The sequence below is a fragment of the Apis dorsata genome, unplaced genomic scaffold, assembly GCF_000469605.1.
Source record: "Apis dorsata unplaced genomic scaffold, Apis dorsata 1.3 scaffold_779, whole genome shotgun sequence".
NCBI classification, from domain to species: Eukaryota; Metazoa; Arthropoda; class Insecta; order Hymenoptera; family Apidae; genus Apis; species Apis dorsata.
In genome coordinates, this window is record NW_006263926.1 from 35,693 (window position 1) to 44,647 (window position 8,955).

The 8,955-nt window shown below is 40.3% G+C and overlaps 1 protein-coding gene and 1 long non-coding RNA gene across 7 annotated transcripts in view; one reads left to right on the top strand and one right to left on the bottom strand.

Annotated features, from left to right (window-relative positions):
• LOC102679428 (synapse-associated protein 1) overlaps positions 1–8,955 on the top strand; it is a 63,191-nt gene that overhangs the window by 7,313 nt on the left and 46,923 nt on the right. The gene's annotated exons all lie outside the window — the stretch shown is intronic.
• LOC102679344 overlaps positions 5,846–8,955 on the bottom strand; it is an 18,190-nt gene continuing 15,080 nt past the window's right edge. Inside the window, exons 3-4 of the long non-coding RNA XR_422698.2 lie at positions 6,097–6,542; positions 5,846–6,064 (exon numbers count right to left, since the gene is read on the bottom strand). This is a non-coding gene — a long non-coding RNA (uncharacterized LOC102679344). The remainder of the gene's footprint in view (positions 6,065–6,096; positions 6,543–8,955) is intronic.

The window sequence follows — 8,955 nt, forward strand, 5'->3', positions numbered from 1 at the left end:
TTCATCTCCGTATTCGAAGATGATCACATACATAATTGCGATTCTCTACGGGTTGTATCTGCCATAAAAATTTTCATAATAATAGTTTTCGCGCGTGTGGAGTGGCGATGTTTACTCGTTTGGGACGAAAATATCGTTGATGAAAATCGTATAATGCGACTCGCGTGCCTCGTTGAAACGTTTAAAAATCATTGTCGGCATTTCCATTTGATTACGTTTACGTTGAATAAAAAAAACTTTCGATTTTTGCCATTGTGTCGTGCGTCGAAGCGACCGTAGACACGTTCGTTTAAACGACTATTCACGCTCTAGAAAAACTCTAGATCAAATAATATTATTCTACATTTCTGACTTACATTTTTGCGTTAAAAAGAAAAAGAAAAAAATTGCTTCGAATAGAAGAGTTGCCACAGGAAAATTCAGTCCTCTTTCCTATCTGGAATTTTATCGGAGGAGCCGCTTGATTTCGCGCATAACAAAGTTACAGAAGCGTCGGAGAAATTTCCTCGAGGACAGTATCGACCGTGCCCCTTTATCTCGTGGACCTATCGCGTATCTCCACGCGATTTCACTCTCGTATCGGTAAAACGAAGCAACGAGACTTGGAAATTGTATCGCCTTTTGTCGCGAGACAACGGATCTTTCTCCCTTTTCCCCAACACAATCTCGACCAAAAGTAATTGTTTCGCTCTAAAGATAAAGGAATCAACGATTTCTGTTGTTCCACGTAATAATATTCCAAATTTTCTCTACCTTTCCACTTTTTCATATTTTCATATCATGGATGATGTCACATGTGATAACAATCGTTTTTCCTGATATTACATTTTAACTCAATACCTCGATGTAAAACCTCGATTTCTGCTTCTTTTTTTCATCCTTGCGTCCTTTTCAAAATCAATATAGATTAAAACTGTGGTTTTCGTTCGATCAAAAAATCAAATACCGTTCCCAAATGTTTGTTGTATATATGTACTTTTGCTTCGAGTTTGTATCTTCTCTCCAAACGTGTATTTGTAAAGTAAAAATTTATTTTATCCTATTTTTTTATTTCGACCGGTGCCATCACACGTACGATATTCTGCAAATTAATTTTTTACGACGATCACGAAACGATACGCTTAATATTAAGCTCTCGCCATTACACGTCTCCTCGTGGTTCCGAGTCGTTTCATTCGCGCCACTCTCCCCCCGGGAGAATTCACAAAGAGTAGGTCGCCTGGCGGGGAAAGAAGTGGAGCGGCGACGTTTTCGTCGAAGGTAAAAGGCCATTTTTTTTTTCATCGCTCGAATAGAGACGCTCGTCAGAGGTCGCGAGATCATAGAAAAGGGACTTTTGAACGTTAGTAGGGCGTTGTTTAATCAGTGAGAACGTCGGTATACGTGTATTAAGATTATAGGCACGTTCCTCCTTCGAAATTCTTCCAAGTTATTATTATATATATATATATATATATACACTCATACTGTTTCCATTTTATGGGTCGTGAGGGGCGCGATGAACTGGAAGCAATCTCCCTAACGTCATTAGTTGCCGAACAGGAGAGGAGGAAACTTGGTCGTGGAAACGAAACAACGGTTGCATAATGCTGTCGCTGCCTCGTTTCCCGGGCAAGGAAATAAAGCACGTCCTCGGATACAACTGTGAACTTACTTACCAACTTTCTTCTTTAGAAGTCGAAGAAAAAGAAAGAAGGAAAAAGCAAACGAGGAGGATCGTAAAAAGGGCGGTGGCGCCAATGGCCAGAGAGATTCAATTAGGGAGGGAAAGAAGAAGTTTCTTTTTCTCTTTTCTTTTTTTTTTATACGAGATTATAATCGTTAAATCTCTGAAATATTCAAGGGCGGCACATTTGGACGCGAATCGAGGGAAGATTAACGAGCGAAAAAGTCTCTAAAAAGCGGGCAATAAAGGGGGGGAAAGAGAAACAAGGTTTTTGGCGAGTTAACGGATTCGTCCTTGGCCTGGGAACTTGGAAAACCCAGATACAACGGTTGGATATTGGTCGATTCTTGATAAAGCGTCGGGAGGAGCGTAATCGAGGTTGAAACGCAAGGCTCCTCGATGGCCTCTCAACGCGTTTAACTATACAAATCGCGATGACTTTGCTGGGATCGTGTGTGTGGGCGATGAACAGTGAGTGGGTGGCGGTTTCCTCGTGCAACTTTCGCGACGGAATTGCTACCCAATTCTACCGAATATAACCAAATCCGGCGAATAAACGTTCGTCGCGTTGGACCGCATCTTTCTCGATCAATACGAGCGACTCTTCTCACCGAAATCAACGAAATGCTTGTACGAAGTTGTATCCACTTCCCGCGCAGGTAAACCTCTTTCTTTCCACTTTTTCGCTTTCCCTGCCTATCTGTCTTTGAATTTAGAATTTAGAAATTCCTCCATGAAAGAGGAAATTATTTTTCTATGTAACGCCGTTCCCATTTCACGTTTTATTTCGAGAAGAAGATCGTTTGCGTAACGCAGAGTTTAATTAAATTAATTAAATTAATTAAACAAAAATCCAATATGTAGGAAAGAGGAATCGGCAGGGAGAGAAAGAAACGTATCCACGAAATCCCGAAATCTCCCAAAAGCCTGGCCACGGTGATATCGCACCGTGACGAAGGCCAAACGAGAAAAGCCACGTAAGCCTCTCGAGCTTAGTTCGAACGGCGGCGGAGATTCCTTTCGTCGACGTAGCTTTCTCCTCCAGGCTCCTCTCCTCTATTTTTCATTTAACGAAAACTCGATAAACGAACGGTCAAGGTTATATTTTGTCGGTGTCGATGGGGAGGATGGTCGATCGGGGGTGAGAACGAGAGAGAGAGAGAGAGAGAGAAAGAGACGATCGATCGGAAAACGAAGCGAAATTCAAATGAACGCGTGAGGGAAGAGAGGCGAACGGCCAGCAGTGACCATAGCCGCGTATCGCCTTTCTGAAAATTGCGCCTGCACGCGGACGAACCGCGTAAAATTGTTCGCGGTTTGTGGACGGACCACCGCAACAACCCGGCAGAGCGGGTCTCGCGAATTTTTCTGCTCCCTGCGGGTCAAGATTGGGAGCGACTGGATGCGCTTTCAACACCGGTCGAATCTGGGCCGGCTGGGGATGCCACGAATAAATATAACGAACGACGCGATGTTTCGATTTTTATAGTTTCTTTAAATCTTTCCCCCATTTTTCCGCCCCTCTTTTTTATCTTCGTTTATAACGTAAACGATGAATTGTTATCTCTGTATTTTCGTTTTATTTCCATCTTTATTTCATTTTTCCTTCTTTTTTCGATTTTTTTTTTTTTATTTATTTCATTTCAACAGATCAGAAGAAGTTACCACGAATTCTTATTAACCAGGCCAAGCTCTAAGAGTCGGCATCGATCCTTTTCTATAATGGAGCTTGCATACTTGAACGAGGTCCCCGAGAGAGACATTAATCCCGAGTCCGGGAAATTGTGTTGGCCTCTGACAAACAATCGTTAAATCGTGCAATTTTCAGGCAGGAGTTTAGCTGCCTTCAAGCCAGGCTAATTGCACGCACTAATTATTCCGTCAAGTAAATGGAGGAGGAGGACAGAGCGAGAGAAAGAAGGAGAGAGATAGTGTCGTTGCTCGGTTTTAATCAACGTACGGTTTCAACGTACCTCGACCTTGCGCTTTTCCCGCGTAATCTTGCCCCCATTTTCTCCATTCACTTTTCCACTTTGTCGCCAACTCTAAGAATCTTCGTAAAAAAACACGATTACTCTCTTCCACCAGAATTAGCTAGCCTTTATTTAATCCTCTTCGCGTTTCGTGCAAGTAGGGCGGCAAAAGAGAGATATTAGCACACAGTTGCAACAAACGGTCAGATCGAAAATGCTAACGAGCCGGGTTGCAACGACCGCCACTAGAATTAATTACAGGCGGCCTGGGGCACTTTTCCACACCTGTTTCGTCGCTCTGTTCAAACAAACCCATCCAAACTCGAGAGAGAGAGAGAGAAAGAGTTATCCAGAAAGTGGCGATAGATTGCACACTGCCTCGAGAAAATGAGAAAGAAAGAAAAGAAGAAAAATCTCAAAACAAGACTTGTATCCAAACTTTTCTTCGATGGAAGAGAAAAATTTTTTGCGCCAAGAGGAGTCCCAATGGAAACTCGGCGATCAAAGAGCCTAGGAATAGAAGAAAGAAAGAAATTTCGCCCTCGTTACTTGCCCTTTACTCTTCTTTCCAGAGTCCAGACACACTATCGTTTTTTCGAGGAGAATAGGAGGAGGAAGGAAGGCACCCTCTTTGACCATCGTTCCGGAAGATGGCCAGGGTTCGATGACACCAAAGTTTACGAAACGACGTAGAGGTGCTTCTCCCTTCCCTCTTCCTCTCCCTCTCTCTCCTTCGATCGGGTGACTGCGAAATTTGAGGATCGTTGAATTCTTGTATCGCGCGTTTCCCAGTCTTCCAATCGAACAATCTTCCAATTCGAAACATCGAGGAGCAAAGCTGGAGGATTTTCGTCGTCGTGAACAACGATTCTATCACGAGTTTCGTTTGGCCCTTGTGCTCACTCTCCGCGAGAACAGATGGAAGATTTCCTGTACATTCGAATTTCGATGCATAGGATTGGGTGCAACGACTTTCTGTTCTGACGATAAATCGGATATGATCGCGGAGAAGAGGGGCCAAAGGGGTGAAGGAGAGATCTCGAACTCGAACGTTGAATCCGCTTCTGCTTGGTTAAGATCGCGTGTGGGATTATTAAATGATTGAATTGGGATAGAGATAGAGGCAGTAATTTTATTTACTATTGCTCTCCTCGAGATATATATATATATTCGCTGCACGTTCGAATGCGCCATTGGATACCCCGAGGAATAGCAAACGAGCCTACGAGGTATTTTCAAAGGATCGCGTGACACGTAGAGGAAGAGACACGTGCACGTCGAGTTAAACGTATCTCTTTTTTTTATTTTTTCCTCTCTCGAGCTAAGATCCCGGTATTCCTCTCTTCTTTCCCTCGCCTCCCTTTTTTTTCATTCCCTCTTTTCCTTTTTTCGTTCCTCTTTGATTTCCTAGCTACGAAACTGGCACGAGGTTAACGCGATGGAGGCGCAAGGTCGATGTTTGATTAAATGCCAGCCGGCACGTCATATAATTTCCACAACACCCCTTGTCTGATATCGTTTCAATTTGCGAACTTTAAGATCGAACTTTCCCTTCTCCCTTCATCGTGAATGGATTTAGTGAATAAAAAGTTGGAAGGAGGAAAGGAGGGTGGAAAAGGGGTGGATCGATGAGTATTAGGCTATTCTATCGTAATGGACGAAATGCAAAGCCATGAATGAGTTGAGTACACGTTGAAATTTGAGTGTAGAGAGAAGGAGGGAGATGAAATAAGGGATGGCCCTCCCTAATCAAAATTAAGATCTGTACCTCAAGGGGCTTTTTTGCATTTGACGGTTCTGAAAAGCGCGACGATAGTTTTTTTTCTTCTTCGTCTTTTCGTATTTAATTTCGCGTTTTGAAAAGAAACTTGGTTAAACTTTTTTCTACTAAACTTAAAAAGAAGATTTTTGAAGAAGAAGCGAACTGAAAGAAATGAAGATTAAGATTGAAAGGCGCATCACTATTTAATTTATCCAATTTGCATTAATGATTTGCACGAATGATTTTCAACTCTAAAAAAGTTATTTTTCTGAGATGTTTCCAGAAACTCGTGCTACTAAAAAAAAAAATTTATTATATCTTCAAAAATCTCTTTTAAAACAATTGAATTGAATCTTTAATTTAATCAATTCAATTATTCTTTATTGATTGAAAATTTCTCTTTTCAAGCTTCTTTCATTTTTCTTTTTCTTTTTTTTTTTCGAGCGAATATGCTTTAACTTGTCGTTGGCTACTACTCAGAGTTATCGTGAATCGTTTATATACACACACGTCGCGTAATCTTTCCCCTTCCCCTTTGTATTTTACAATCGCCAGCAACTCGAAACCGCAGTTGGCCGTCGTCTCGCGAAACATTGCGCATCACGTCTCCTCTCATTTTTCTCTGGATCCCTGTCGTTGAATCAGAAGAAGAATCCAAAAAAACTCGTCTTGCCTTCCCGCGACGAGGACGAAACTCGCCTATTCTCGATTCCCTCGTTACTCGAAGGCTCGTTCCCTCGAAAAACAGGGAGAAAACAGGACAACTACGTTGCAACGAAAGTGCAAGTTACGAAGTGACGCGTCGAGTTCGATATCGCGTGCGAATCCGAGTTATTCCAACGAGGGGAAAATTTGAACTCGATTGGAATCCGTGATCACCCGCCCTATCATTTCTTCGCGATCAACGACGAAAGTTACACGACGATGCAATATTTCTCGTTATTCCACTCGTTAAATACGCGGCCACGATAAATTATCGAGGAGAGGAGGGGAGTGCGAGGATGAGGTCGATCTTGCCAGGCAACAAATCACATCGTTAAACCGTTAAAACACGATGCGAGGCCTCCACGATATTTGGCACCTGTTTCACAAGGGTTGGTATCATGCCAACAACAAAGTCGAGCAAAGTGCCACGATGACTCTTCCTTTCTCCTCCCCTCATTTTATTCTTCTTTTTTTCCCTCTCCATTTTATTCTATTCGACTCGTTCGACCGTGAATTGAATTGAATTCCGCGTAACACCGCGAATTATTGTGCAAATGCGGTTGCCGGGTCGCCTCCTCGATCCTATGAATTTCCGGCATCGAGGCCTCGTTTAATCGGAAGAAGAAAGAGAGAGAGAGAGAGAGAAAGAGAGATGATAAAAAGAATAGGGAGTGAAAAGGATGGTGGGATATAGAGGCGAAGACGGAGGAGCGACGGTGAATCGAAGTGGCTCAATTTGGTTGATTAAATTGGCCTCGAATTTACGTCGAGGAACGAGTTGCTGGGCTGCGGCAACGTCCATGGTTTATGCGAGTTAACGCTTCTCCGCGAGAGACCGCGCTTAATTCTTCCATCCATCCCACGTTTAAACACCCCTTCTTTTCCGACCTTTAAACCTTTCCACGCGAGAGAGAGAGAGAGAGATAAGAAGATTCGAGCGGGGTTGAATGACACTCGTGGTGCGTGGTGGATTTTATCCAATCGTGGAAATAAAAAAAGAAAAAAAAAAAAGAAAGGAAAATATTTATTCGAAGAGAAGCGAGTGAACCGGCGAGAGTTAATATGCTTCTGCGTACCGTCAACTATTCTGTCAGCTGGCAATTTGGATCAGGGATGGTCGACCGACGTCACGAGATGAGAGTGAAATTTCGTCTCGGTGATGTGAGAAAAGGTACAATCAGATGATATGGAATGGATCTTTTTTTGTTAAATATATATATATTGCTGATTTCGAATTATCGTTCGGTTAATCGAATCTGGAAAATTTTAGTACGATTGAACAATTGGATTAATCGTTAAATATTAACGAGGAGGAAGTGTCATTCTCTTATCGATATAATGGATTTTCCTATTCCATTTAACATCAAGGAAACGCGAATCAATTAGAGACAATTTTAGAGAATTGTATATTAAATTCGAATTTGCATATTAAATCTGATGATTTTCTTCGTGTCTTTTTAAATTCGAGGAAAGTGTGAAATATATATATATGATTTCAATTTTTGAAACGAGATATGAAAAAAAAATTGAGATATGAAATATTGAAAAAATTCAATTTTGAGATAAAAATTGATGTTGAATGGAGGAATGTTAGAAGTATCATGACCTTTGGCACGTTGATCAGTGTTTGTCACGAGGTTAATCGAGATCGTTTGAAGTCATTCCGTAGAATGGAATGCGTAGTGAATAGGGGTTGATACTCGTAGACACATGCTTTAAGCTGAACACAAAGGCCATCTTGATTCAGAATTGAATCTGTCAAGCGTCGACGTTTGTTAATTAGTAAATGTTAATCCGTTTATATTTGCGTGAATGTATTTAATAGGAGATGAACAATTATGTTTGATATTTCATTTCACAACTTTTTTCCCCCTCTCTGTATATTTAATTATCTGGTGATTGTTTATCGCGTGTTGAAATTGTGCGATATACAATGGCGTGAAGAAGAATAGAAATTAACTTGCAAAACAATATTTTTAAAACTCAATGAAACGCGATGCATGATTTGATTAATAAAAACGTCAAGTATATTTGCGTTATTAAATATTTATTTAATCTGACAACAAAAAATGGATTTAATGATTAAATACTTGCTGATTTTATCTCGACGTTTTCCTTTTGATTTATAAAATAAAGTTTAACGATTCACTTTATTTTCTTCTTTTTTTTTATTCCAAAATAATAACATAACATCTTGTTACTTCTTTATAAAAAAAGAAAAAATAATTCTTAGAATTTTTTGCAATTTAATAAATCCTCTTATCTAAAATCAAATAAATAATAAAATTCTACGAGTTCTAATTCTAATTTCTAATTCTAAGTTATAATAGATCATTCCACTTATCATAAAAATGTAAAATTATAGAATCTCTGAAAATTTATCAATCAGTTATCACACATCTATGAAAGCAAATCGAAAGAATCATTTTTTTTCCATCACTCTTTCTTCGTTCCACCGCACACTTAACATAAAATTATAAATTTTCCAATATTACTAAATCGTCACCCATCTACGAAAATTCACAGAATTATTTTTCCTTCCATCTTCCACCACTCTTTCTTGCTTCCATCTCATCCCATTTCATCGCGCATTTAACATTCTTTCGTTTCTTCCACTATATTTAACATAAAATTATAAATTTCTGAAAATTTATCGTACAATTAACGTTATCAAATCATCATCCATCTACGCGAGAAAATTCAGACAACTATTTTTATTTCCATTTTCCACTTTCGTTCCTCCATTCCATCACACGAAATAATTATATCCCTCAAATCAGCTAGCGATCCTCGACTAACGCGCGAACACTCCCCCACTCGTCGGGGGTGTTTAATTTTCGTCGAGCACC